General features: G+C 35.8%; 1 protein-coding gene across 5 annotated transcripts in view; it reads left to right on the forward strand.

Annotated features, from left to right (window-relative positions):
- The first annotated feature begins 1,794 nt into the window (after positions 1-1,794).
- The window catches only part of Synd (protein kinase C and casein kinase substrate in neurons protein Synd), a 206,605-nt gene continuing 195,734 nt past the window's right edge, over positions 1,795-12,665 (forward strand). For all 5 annotated transcript variants that reach the window (XM_089089306.1, XM_089089310.1, XM_089089312.1 and 2 more), the window contains exon 1: positions 1,795-1,886. The gene's annotated coding sequence lies outside the window, so the exon portion shown is untranslated. The remainder of the gene's footprint in view (positions 1,887-12,665) is intronic.

Genomic DNA, 12,665 nt, shown 5'->3' on the forward strand with positions numbered 1-12,665 from the left:
TGAAATCCATACCATATTTTTCAGCAATCTCTAACACTTGTTGATTTTCTCTTCTTATTTGGCAAATTGAAGACGTTGAAAAATGATTTTCTTCACAATTTGCACACTTGTATTTATTGGTCCTTTCATCTGTGTCTTCCATTTTAAGTGGGCAATCTCGGCTTTGGTGGTTCTTCGCTTATCTTAGGCAAACCTCTTTTGATTTACAGTCTTTTTTAAGTGTCCATACTTTTGGCATTTATAGCACTGCATTACTTTCCTATGGTATGGCAAAATGTTTCTGTTTCTTCCACACACCAAATGCTACCTGGGATAATATTGACTTCAAAAATTACCATGACTGATAGGCTGTCCTCTAGCTTTCTGAAGTCTCTGTTATATCTTTGTAGTCTAATAACATCTTTCACTGCAACACAAGACTTGATTTTACCTGATCTTTTGATAAGTACAATGGAATACCTTTCATCACTCCTCTCTCTAATTTTTCTTTCCTTATAACTGCAACTTCAATGTTCAGCACCTTCTTCATCGCCAAAGCAGTCTTAAGTGCACTTTCATCCTTAAGATGCAGGAAGATGATTTTACCATCTCTATTAATCTCAAAGTCAAACCTACTTTTTATCTTCTCCTCGAAAAACATTGAGACTTCATGTTTGTTGGTGAAATTGGCACCTTGCTCAACAGCCTTGATAATGACACTACCACAAATCATTTCAGTTTCTGGAACCTCTAACTGAGGAAGATTGACACTTGGTTGATATCTGCTTTTTGTTAATTGACCACTGGTTGTCTGAATATCACTTTTTCTATGGAAAAACTGCCGCTTTGGAGCTTCTCTTTCCATTTGGATGCTGTCACTACTAACTGGAGATGCCACCCATCTATTAATTTTTTTTCTTTCCTTCCCAATATAATCCCTTGGCTTCTCTTGGGTTTATCATGGTCATGTCATCAGTTTCAAAATTTATTTCAGGCATGTATTGAACATTCCCTTCAACTCGCACTCTTCAACTTCGAAACTGTTATATCTGTTGCTCACCTTGCATGCATACTGTGATGCTTTACGTCCTTTATTTGAATCTACAGTTGGGCTGTTATTGACCACTTGCTATCCGTATAAATTACTTGTCTCACTTCAAGTCCATTGTTCATACCATTTACAGCACGAACATAGTGAGATGAATTTGATGTGCTTGGTATAGATCCATTGTTATATATTTGTTGTCCATAAGAACTGGGTAAATGGATAGGGCTTGGCACATTCCACTGCATTTGGATTAACTGAGGTCCTGATGCCCTATTCATAGGCATTTGCATAGGGCTATGCACCATTGGATAATGTCCAACACTAATAGGTGCTGCTGGGCCCCTTACCGGGGGGGCCAGCCTGGCTGTTCATATTCGCACTATTATTTACCTGTGCTCTTAGATGATCAGACCTCTTTCCACTTTGTTTAAACATCTTCCTCACTCAATATTTCAATTCAATTCACTATTTTTATAAAAATCACCACACAATTATCCACCATGCATCAAGTGAATGACTCTCCTGATGAAATTCAATGCCAATGTAGTACAAGTCATGACCGGCTCAAGAACAAAAACATACAAGCAAAAATGTTTAAATATGTAATTATCAGTGCTTCATCTTAAAGACTATGATACTGGATTACTTAATATATAGTATATTAAAATACATATATCTAGTATCTCCAAACTATTTTCCTATATTTTGCCCAAAATTAATTCTGTGACAATCTTAAAATTTCGTACATTATAGAATTGCAAATTGGCAAAAATCTCAAATTATTTGAACTTGAGCAGAGTAAAAGAAGAAGTAGCAGTTGCTTTTCATGGAATTTAGGAGGATATAAATTCAACTAAAGGTAGGCTAGTATTGATAGTTCATTATATTGCCTCTACATAATGGAATAGTCCAAATAAATTTCAACTAGCCTTGAGCAGGTTAGAAAAATGGCAAATTTGCAGCTGACAATATTATTTAGCTAGGATGAAATTGAACAGGCTACATTGCTTGATGCCCTTTTTTATCCTCTTTCACAATTGAATATATGCTTCTGGGGAAAGTTACATTTTGAGCCCATAAAGGGGCCACAAAAGAAAAAAACAGTAGGGTAAGACACCCTGTAGTTGGACACTTTAATCACTTTGAAAACTTTTTGACATTTAAACTACTCTAATTACTGTATTATACCACCTAGAAACTTAATTTTTGTATCAACAAATTTTTGAAGAATTTCTGAACAAGTAGGTTACTAATTCAAATAGTTTCACTTGTACAGCGCCTCCTATTTTTGAATTTACTAACAAGTGACCATTCTGCCTAAACTCGGACATACAAATATCTCATTGTAAATTAGTTATTAAAATAGTATAAAAGATTCTGTCCGAAAATAGGCAGGTGGCCGACTACTGGGTGTCTTACCCTATTTAATAGGCTACTAAAAGTTTAAAAGTGGTAAAGGTCTAGATTAGAAACTATTAAGAAGGAAACATGTTATTAAAACAATTCTTATTCCATAATTTGTAGAATAATTGTGGATAACATGTTTTACATGTAGTTGTGCTTTTTATCCACTTTCATTAGCCTAAGGGATTTTCCACTTTCTAACAAACATTCTGATTTTTAATGATGTTTTGCCAATGTCTCAACCTAATGTCTGTCTTGTCTCAACCTAATGACAAAGTAAGGGTCTGAAACCCCTCAAAAATGACATCACTGCAAAACTGATGTCAAGGTTTCTGGCTTGGTAAATTTTTACCAAATCATATTATTGATTTATGAATAAAGTGAATATACCATTTGATGCCTTTTTTATGCTCTTTGTGAATATAATAATCATTTTTGTCAGAAATGAATTTTAGCCCCCACCTCTAAATATGCCAAGTCAGGGTATATATTTGCACATTAGGGGGGTAGGGGAGAAAGTTTAATCTTACCTCTCATTTACATCAGAAATAAACTTTACCCCCACTCCCCTAATGTGCAAATATATACCCTGAGTTGGTATATATAGGGGTGGGGGTAGAATTCATTTCCAACAAAAATGATTGTTATATTTAGAAAGAGCATAAAAAAGGCATTGAGTGGTATGTTTACTTAATTTGTAAGTCAATAATATGATTTGGTAAAAATTTACCTCTGGCTCTTCCCAAAAATTTCTGCAACTTTGCTTTCATAGCCTAATAACATTTGATACTGTTTGCATTAAATGGGCCTCTCTAAAAAGTCAAGTTTGGTTAATGCTAATGAAATAAAATAGGATGAACATATAATAGTTTAGAAACAAATTTGGGCTATATATTTGAACATTAGGGGGGGGGGGTAGGGTGGTGGGGTAAAGCATACCATATATTAAATACACAACCTAACCTAGGTACCTCCCCCCCTAAACCCCAAAAAACAACAGTTTAAATATCATAAATGCAATGAAACCATGCCATGCATTGCATTACTCTATAGCAGACTCTTTAATGGGCTGGTTTTTCTTGACTGGTTTCCTTGTAAAGGCCCATATAAAGCAACAGTACCTAACATTTTACTATTAAGACTAGGTTAATGAAAATAATAATTACAATTCCTGAATGCAACATACATCAGTGACTAAATATTTTCAAGTACTGTAAATCTCCTCAATGATTTGTCATAAACTGTTTTTTTTTTAAAATTACAGGTTTACTGGCTGGGTGTATTTTTCATTCTTCTTCATTTTAGTAATTTATGGAACAAAATGTAAAACACAGCAAATAAGTTTCAGGCAGTCCAAGTTGAGAAGGTGTGTTTTTCATCTACAACAGTGCCATTTTTCACCCACTTCAAAAGACACTGTGGTTCTTCACTTCATTACAGAGATAATAAGGTCATGGGGGAGGAGTATTGAAATCAGAAAACTTAAAAAAATCCAAAAAATCACTTTCTTTTTGTTTTGACAAAAATTCCCTTCCCACACTCAAAACACCTCTGATCTGGTCCAACTTAGAGTTTAACTTTTGTGCATGCATGTCCCACCATCCACAGATGCTCCCAACATAAATTGATATTAATGTTTGAAAATGGTCCAAAATAAGGTGAGCAGTGGCTGATCCAGAGGGGCAGTGTGGGGGCTGTGCGCCCCCCCCCCTAACATAGTCAAAAGTAGTGTAATTTGCTTAATTAATGCAAGTTTGCGTTAATTGAATTTGCTCCCAATGCAAGTTTATTGGATCAACCTCTTTTGTGCCCCCCCCCCCCTCATAAAAAAATCCTGGATTTGCCCTTGAAGGTGAGCACATATTCAACACAACTTTTAGTTTAGAATATATTATATGCCTAAGGTATAAAAAAAATTATATTATAGTATAGGTAATTATTTGGCTTAGAAAAAAAAAAAAAAAAGAAATGTTTTATATAGAACTGTTTCCTATTTTAGCAATTGAGATAAAGGTGCACTTGACTAAGGTCTTGACCTTACTCATCCATCTAATCATCTAGGATAAAACAGTATAACCAATCCATTAGCCAAGTAAACATGTCCAAAATCAAGGAAAGTTATCATTAGTAAATGAAAGTTGTTGTACAACTACAAGCAAAAGCACTTTAAATCTAATAAAATATTCCCTGGGTGATCACCCCACATCAGGGCTCCTCAGAGGAATACACACTTGCCAATATTGGTTTTGGTGCATTAAATTCCTGACCCTGGCAAGTGAGTGCACTGGCCATAAGAACTTATGGCATACCCTTGTGTAGTGTCACCTGAGAAATATATACAAATAAATAAAACAACCCAAAATATCTATATATATACCCACCAATTTTGAGCACAGTAAAAGTTAGATTTCCAATTATGAAAGAAAAAACTTTCCCATTATGAAAAACTTGTAAATTAAAAGAAGTTCTTTCATGTTTTTTATGTTTGTTAAAACAGGTATGTAAGCCTGAGACAATTCTATTTAGGCTTATTTCTAATGTGTTGTTCAGTCCAGCCTCATGTCTGACCAGAAAATTTTCCCAGAAACAATTATTGAATTATGAAAGAGGGTATGTGTTCTAACACAAAATGGTTGTGTTAGAAGAATGAAGCTTTTAGAGCCTGAATTGTGCCAATTCACAAAAATGTGACAATTGTAACAGAATGTGACACACAACAATTCACAAAAGTCAGGTCAAACATTTGCATATTGCTTAAAAGTCAGGTAATTTTTGCAGAATTTTGCAAAAAGGGCATATTCTTACTTTTTGTAATTTTACAGGAGAGCAAAAACAACAAAGAATCTTTCTCACAAACTGGAATTTAAGAAGCTTGAAACTTTAAAGACTAATTCCTTGTTAACTTTTTGATTGGAATTTTCTGGAAATGTCCAAATCACTGATTGTTTGTTAATTAGAAGATAAGGGACTTACATCCTTTTGGCAAAACAATCTCAAAATTTCAGCTTTTTCAAATTTGCAAAATAGGCTTAAATCCTTTTAGTTCGTTTTTTTTCACTTACAAATCATCAATTCAATATATATATATATATATATATATATATATATATATATATATATATATATATATATATATATATATATATATATATATATATATATATATATATATATATATATATATATATATATATATATATATATATATATATATATATATATATATATATATATATATATATATATATATATATATATGCCACTCAACCGGCACCGCTCCGCGGCGCCGGCCTTGTCAAAAAGCGGCATTTCCGCGGCATCCTTGAACCAAAATGCAGTAAAAACCATGGCATGTCCAAAATTCTTGGAAAAAGCTGTTTTGTATTTTTGAGAGAAAATGGGTGAAAAATCTAGCTTTAATATGAATGTCGATTCAGTGTCAAGTGAAGTGTGGTGAAGATCTGTCATAAATTTGAGAAAACACATACTGTCTATCCTTCTTTTCAGCAGTCAAAGGTAAGCATGGTCAGCTCAGTCTGTGAACACACATTTGTTGTTCATCATTTTTGTCAAGCATGCAACAGAAGTAAAAATGCAGAGGTACCACAGCAGGGAAAGTCCACGGTGGGAAAACCGTATAAATGTGAAGTTAATAGTGAAGAAATTAAAAGCGATTTTGCCTTGGGTCTTCAAGCCTATCCAATAAAATAATTGATGGGTACCTAGATTCTCGTATCTCAACCTTTTTCGATTAATGTGTAATGAAAATCAATATCAAAAGCTTCAAGAAGCAACATTCAAATAAATAATACAAGACAAACAGACAAGATTAATTTCAGACAAATAATACAAGACAAAAAGACAAGATTCATCGGAATCAGACTGTTCACGTGTGTCACAAACAATATCTTTGGCCAGACCATACACAATGCTTTGGTTCAAAATGTTACAGTCACGAGAAGAGGCACTAGCCTTCACTTTGAGTACACGCTTGACTAATCTGGGTTCTAGCTCTAGCACTAACTTACCCGAGTCAAGCCCTCCTTTAGAATTGCGCTTAAGGCCACACTTGGTTTTGAGTGTTGCCGAAAGAGTCACTGCACTCAGTCGGTTTTGCTTATCAGTCTTCGCTTCCTTGAGCAAACTGAAGAGACGCTCGGCAATAACTTTTGAGAAAGGAAGTGAGAAAAAGTACTGAACCATTTTCCTGACATTTGGGAACATCCGACTACCATTTGGTGACTTTGTTTGCAAGATGTGGCCCCAGTAAACGACAATGTCCAAGTCATCTACGTCAGGGAGATCGACAGTACTAGGTAGAGCTACACTCGGTATAGACCGCCGTTCCTGCTCTAGCTTTGCTTTATTCCAAAGCGCAGAATCGTAGTAGTCGAAGAATTAACTAAGATTGGGAAGTATCAATTCGTAGCTAGAGGAGCTCATGGTAGGCAGGTATATCAATTCGTAGATCTTTTCAGAGAATGGAAAACGGTCAAGAATTTGTTGTACAGCTCCGATGTTAAAATTTGTTGCAGAGCGAAAAATTCGGAGACTTCCCGCTCCAATACGATTACTGGTAACTTCTCTCGTTTTAAGCCCCACAAGTAAATCGTACCCTTTTAGCTGATATAGACATTTTCGTGGTGAAGATAGTTCACTTCGTCATGCAGATTGATGTCAATAGGGTTGACTGTTCTAACATATGAAGGCTTCATAAAGTTCATGGCTAATGTCCGAAGAAGTTTTTCCACCTGGGTTTTCATGAGGTGAAATAGGAGTTTTTCAGACTGGAAGATGGTGTTGAACTCATTCAGCTGTCCCAAAACGTACTCGACAAAAAACATCATAACCCTCGAGTATGGGTTGTTTAGTGTCATTATTACATGATCATTAGCATGCGAGGGATCATCAAGTACCAACGAGTCCCAGTACAATGTAAGAGTATCCCACTGTTCGAGAATAAGGCGTGCACAGCTTTGAAACGACAACCAGTGTGTTGGAGCCAAAGCAAGGAATCTGTGCTGTTCCACTTGAGTAAAGACTTGAAACTCCTTCCTATATGCATCTTGGTATTTTGCACTGTGCCTGAAGTGATTGCACACAGTCCGACATAGATCTTCGAGGCTCTTGGACAGTTTTTTGAAAGCATGACTTGCAACTTGGGCACACAGATGGCAGCTACATTTCACAACTGTAGCCCAGGGATATTTCCCTTCAACAAGTGTTTTGATTGAGTGGTTTATCCCCATCATAGCATTCTTTGTGTCAGAGGAGAATCCGACCCAGTTTTTGAGAGGAACACCTGCCTTATTGACATCATTTATCGTCTTCACTAGCAGGTTGAATAGACCAGACGCTGATCTGACGCTGATCACTGCAATTGATAAGAACAAGCCACTCGACCTGCCAATTTATTGCTTCGTCACTAGACGTGAAGCATCCAGCAAGCTGTTTGACTAATTAGGACTATGTTGTCTCGTCAACTACTACACAGAAAAGATTTATTTTCAGCTTTTCATGAAGCTTTACATCTACATAAGGGGCCAACGATTGTCGAGCAATATTAGTTGCTTTAGTTCTACCAAGAGTGGCCTGGCCTAGAAGATCTGGGCCGGGCATACTTTTCACAGGTTTCAGCTTTCAGCAAGTCTTCAGAAAGCGAATAGGGTAGCTCGTGCTCAACAAGAAATGTCCCTAGTTTCGCTTCAACAGTGGCCACTCTTTCGATTTTTGGATCACTAGAAAAATGAAGACTCAATGGCATGGCCTTAGAAGACGGAGTTATCCAAACTTTTTTATAATCTTCATGAGCTTTTGTCTGTTTCTGCCTATTTGTGTTGTGTTTCCCCTTTTCAGAAACGAAATCCTTTTGGCAGTAAAGACAGTGAGCTAAATATCCACTGTTTTGACCGGTCGGCACCTTTCCCTTTCGTAAACATTCGTTAAAGTCAGATTCTGTTTCCCACTCAGTCTTGTGTCGTTGGTCTGCCCTTTTCTTTGTGATCCTCGGTTTTTTGTTGGAGGTTTCACTATCATCCGAGTCTTTATCACCGTCCTCATATTCCTGATCGATATCTATCACTTCTACCATTATGTTTTTACACGTTTAGTCTATAAACAAGAGAAATAGTTAGCTATTATGTCCTTTCTTTCATGGATTGACTTTCTTGTGGAAGAAGCAAACATGTATCAGTTTAATTGCTTCCAACGCCAGCGTGCTGAGAACCCTTTGTTCTTTCTGGATAAATCCTTCGCCGGGAATCTGGCTGAATTCGGAAATTTGGCAGAAGTAAGGCAGGAAGTTTTGATTAGTTTCGTCAAAGCAGATATGACGTCGAATCACAGTAGATATGACAAACACACATATGTTGCGTTTTGCTGATACCCCTGTTACCACGGTACCGTCGTTTTGCAGTTGCCGTGATATCTGATATACGGTTCACTGCAAAAACGACTATTATATTGCCGAAATTGCACTTTTCAAAAGTCATCCCAAAAGAAAAACTGATATCGAATTACATAACTAAGTGAACGACTGGCCGACAATATTCGGGGGGGGGGGCGCCCCGCCTCCCGCCTAGTCGTTATGGCCCTGGATGTAATCAGGTCAGAAAGAGTTTATTGAGCCAAAAATTATTGGCCTATCCTAGGGGGTGGGGCGGCTTCTATGATATGTTTTCTGTTTACCAAAATGCGTGTTTTAACTAGTTGCCAGTTCGTTGCTTCATCATTTCAAAATTCGAATTCATCATATGGTGTCAACGAGAGGTGTATTTCTTACCGAAAGTTTTGAAAGCCCGAATCTCACTAGAAGAGATCATCAAAATCACGATGATGAAACAGCTAAGAAACATAATTTTTTTCGAAATTAGCAATTTCCTTGTTAGCACATACTGGAAAGTTTGTTAAAAGTAAAAGTTTTATTTGAAGTTGATAAGATGCTCGATATCGGTGTAAGAGGGCATGCTGAAACCGTATCTGACAATCATTTTTTAGCCCGACATATATTTCGTCCAGAATCCGGCTGAAACCGGATAAATTGTTATACATATATTTTTTATTTTAAGTTGACTAGATGTTGGATATAGGGGTAAGGAGATACGCTAAATTCGTTTCTGAGCTTCAAATTTTTGCCAGACAAGTAGCTCCGGAATTGGCCAGCTACCGCGGTAACTCGGTCAGAAGTTTCTAAATGGCCACATGATCAGCAACGCTAAGTACAATGACATCATCTCTCTTATTCCATTCATCTCAGAGGATTTTCTTTGGTTTTACAAAACTCTCCTGTATAACAAGGTGTTTTCCAAGTACATTCCAGATAAATCTGAGCTTCCCAAAGCAGAATGTTTATCTTTTGATGGATTTTGGTTTGTTATATATATATATATATATATATATATATATATATATATATATATATATATATATATATATATATATATATATATATTTTTATATATATACATATGTCATTGTACTTGGCGTTGCTGATCATGTGGCCATTTAGAAACTTCTGGGTAATAACTGGGATGGTTGCAGCTCAACCCCTTTTTCATAAATTCATGGTTTGAAATAGCTTGTTTTCCCTTTAGGGAGCTTTGAACTGCACTATTCGCAAATCCTTTGTATACTGGAACCAGTGAATTTAGGTTCACTTGAACTCTTTTTTGTCAATGTCAACGTTTCTTCTGACAAAAATTTTCTTGAAGAGTTGAGCAAGATCCAAAGTTGCTTCCTTTTTCATCAGATGAACATTCTTAGATATCTTTCCTCTGCAGTCCTGATGACGTTTGCCCAGTTGGCAGGAGGGGGTTTTACTCAATGATTTTTTTTTTCGGTGGGGTTTTACACAAAAAAACTAAAAAAACGCATACAAAATTTGTTTAAATCCATTTTTGTCACATTTTTACAAGTCAAAAAACATTGTGGGGAGGGGGGGTCAAACCCCCCTAAACACCTCTCTGGGTATTGCCTTGTTCAGAGCTTATGCTTATAGAAGACTAATTTCACCTTAACATTCACTGTTAGAAGGCATTGTTGCATGTCAAATGCCCAGCGTTCTAAATTTCCTCCTGATTTCAGTCCTTTTTGGAAACTGGGCTTGGGCCCTTTTGGAATAATGCTATTTGACAAATTTTGACTTACACCCTTTTTAACAAAATGTCAACTCAGTCAGAATTAAAGATTAGCATAATTTGAATAGACAAATTGATAGATCTCTTTGAGTTATTTTGAACCATATCCTTAACTCGTTTTTGGAAAAAAAGGCTTAAACTTTTTTTGCAAAATGCCATGGATTTAGGCCTAATGGTTTAAAATCTTAGAAAATAATACATTTCTCTTTGCTTTGGGTTGATTCTACTTTTCTTTGACTCTTGATTCAGAAAAAAAACAAAACCAATGACTAAGTATATAATTAAGCCATATTAGGTTACCTTTCAACCTAGGTTAGACTTTAGCACATTCTCCCAAATTCTTTAAAACCTTATAATCAACATTTGGGAAAGCCATGTGCTTTTTGCTATCTTGGGAACTAGTTGAGTTAGGTAATTGAAACTTTCAGGGATGAATTAAGGGCCAGAACATACCTTGATTACTTTAATTTGCACTTTGGAGTGCAGAATACTGTGGGAAGGTCTTGTCAAGTTGCTTTTTCTAGGGCTTAGAAGGTTCTACACATGACTGGTTCAATCTTTTTCTCATTAGATTTTGTTTTCGAAAATGCAATTCCTATTATTTCGGTTGAATTTCAAGGTATATTACAGCTTTTTCCCTAAATTCAATAAATATGTTTATAGATCTTTAAAACCTTTTAAACTTGGATTAAGTAAAGGCACAAAGATCAAAACACTTTTAATGTGACTTATTAGAGCAGAAGATCTATTTTGCATGGTTTCACTTTTATACCATAAATACTGTTAAAAATCATCAAGGGTCAGTGTCCTCTTGAGGAAGAAGGAGTGGAGATAGGTGCTTCAAAATATTCTCAAAAGATCATTAAGGCTGTGGTTACATTCCTCAGAGTTTCATTCACATAACTCAGCTATTTTCCAAGATAGTAAAAAGCCCCTAAACTAGAATCTTACCAACACTTTCATTGGATCATCTATGTGTTGTAGATCTGAGCTATTTGTGAAAATTTCACTTTCATGTTCACCTCTGTGTCATGATAGCAAAAAGCCCCAGCATCCCTTTAGCAGTTGACCACTAATAATTGTATTTTTATATTAAATGCCAAAAATAACAAAAATTAATTTCGGTAAGTATAGTTAAACATGGGGTGTATTTGGAAAGAGGATTGGATAGGGAGTCAAACGGTATATTTCCTTTTTTTATTTAATTTCTGCCTTATAATGTAACTTTACCATAAATGTGTTGACCTGACCAAGTAATGCAGCCTTGGTAAATTTATCTTGTAACAAAGAAATTGAATAGCAAACAGAAAAAAAAGAATGAAATATATCGTTTGATTCTCTACTCAATGTTCTTTCCAAATAAAACAGTTACTACCATGACAACTCTATTCTGGCAGACCCTGCTCCTGTCTCCACGCTTTCCCCTGTAGGTCAAAGTTGGCAAAATCAGCTTCTTTAGGCGTTCCTCATACTACAGGTAGTGAAGTTGTTTGGGAGCTTCGTAGCTCTCCTTCAAGTTCTCTCCAGTGCGTGTTTGTCTATTTATAGTGGTGGTGGGGGGCAACCATTCTTATAAGAACTTCTTATTTATCTCATTGGCAATCTAATAAAACTAGAACGATTCCATCTCAGCTTCAGAAATGTGTTTAAAAAATAAAACCCAACAGTGAACTAAGTTGTAATTGATCACTTTAGTACAGCTGGTACCATGAGTCAATGCTAAGAACAAGCTGCTTACATGATACCATTATATAATATTGTTTTAAGTACTTATAATAAGTTATTCTTCCTCTTATAATGTTAGGGATAATAGTTTCTTGGTGTTTTTCTGTTAGCTAGAGTCCAATCAGAATAAGTTGCTGATTTGAAAGCTAAATTTTAATTTGGGTCATGAATAAATGCATAACATTTGTTTGGGAACCCTTTTCTTGACCTCTTTTGTAAGCTTTAATATACATAAACACAAAGGTTGATACAGAATTGTGGAAAGGGAGGGGGCAATATTACAATATTTTTGATAACCTTTTTTCTTTTTGCTGCTTACCAAGGGAAGGGAAATGGGGTCAACCATAACCTGGATCTGCCCCTGCCTATGCACA

This window comes from Artemia sp. Qi Xiang Cuo, chromosome 5 (genome assembly GCF_049724085.1).
Source record: "Artemia sp. Qi Xiang Cuo chromosome 5, ASM4972408v1, whole genome shotgun sequence".
NCBI classification, from domain to species: Eukaryota; Metazoa; Arthropoda; class Branchiopoda; order Anostraca; family Artemiidae; genus Artemia; species Artemia sp. Qi Xiang Cuo.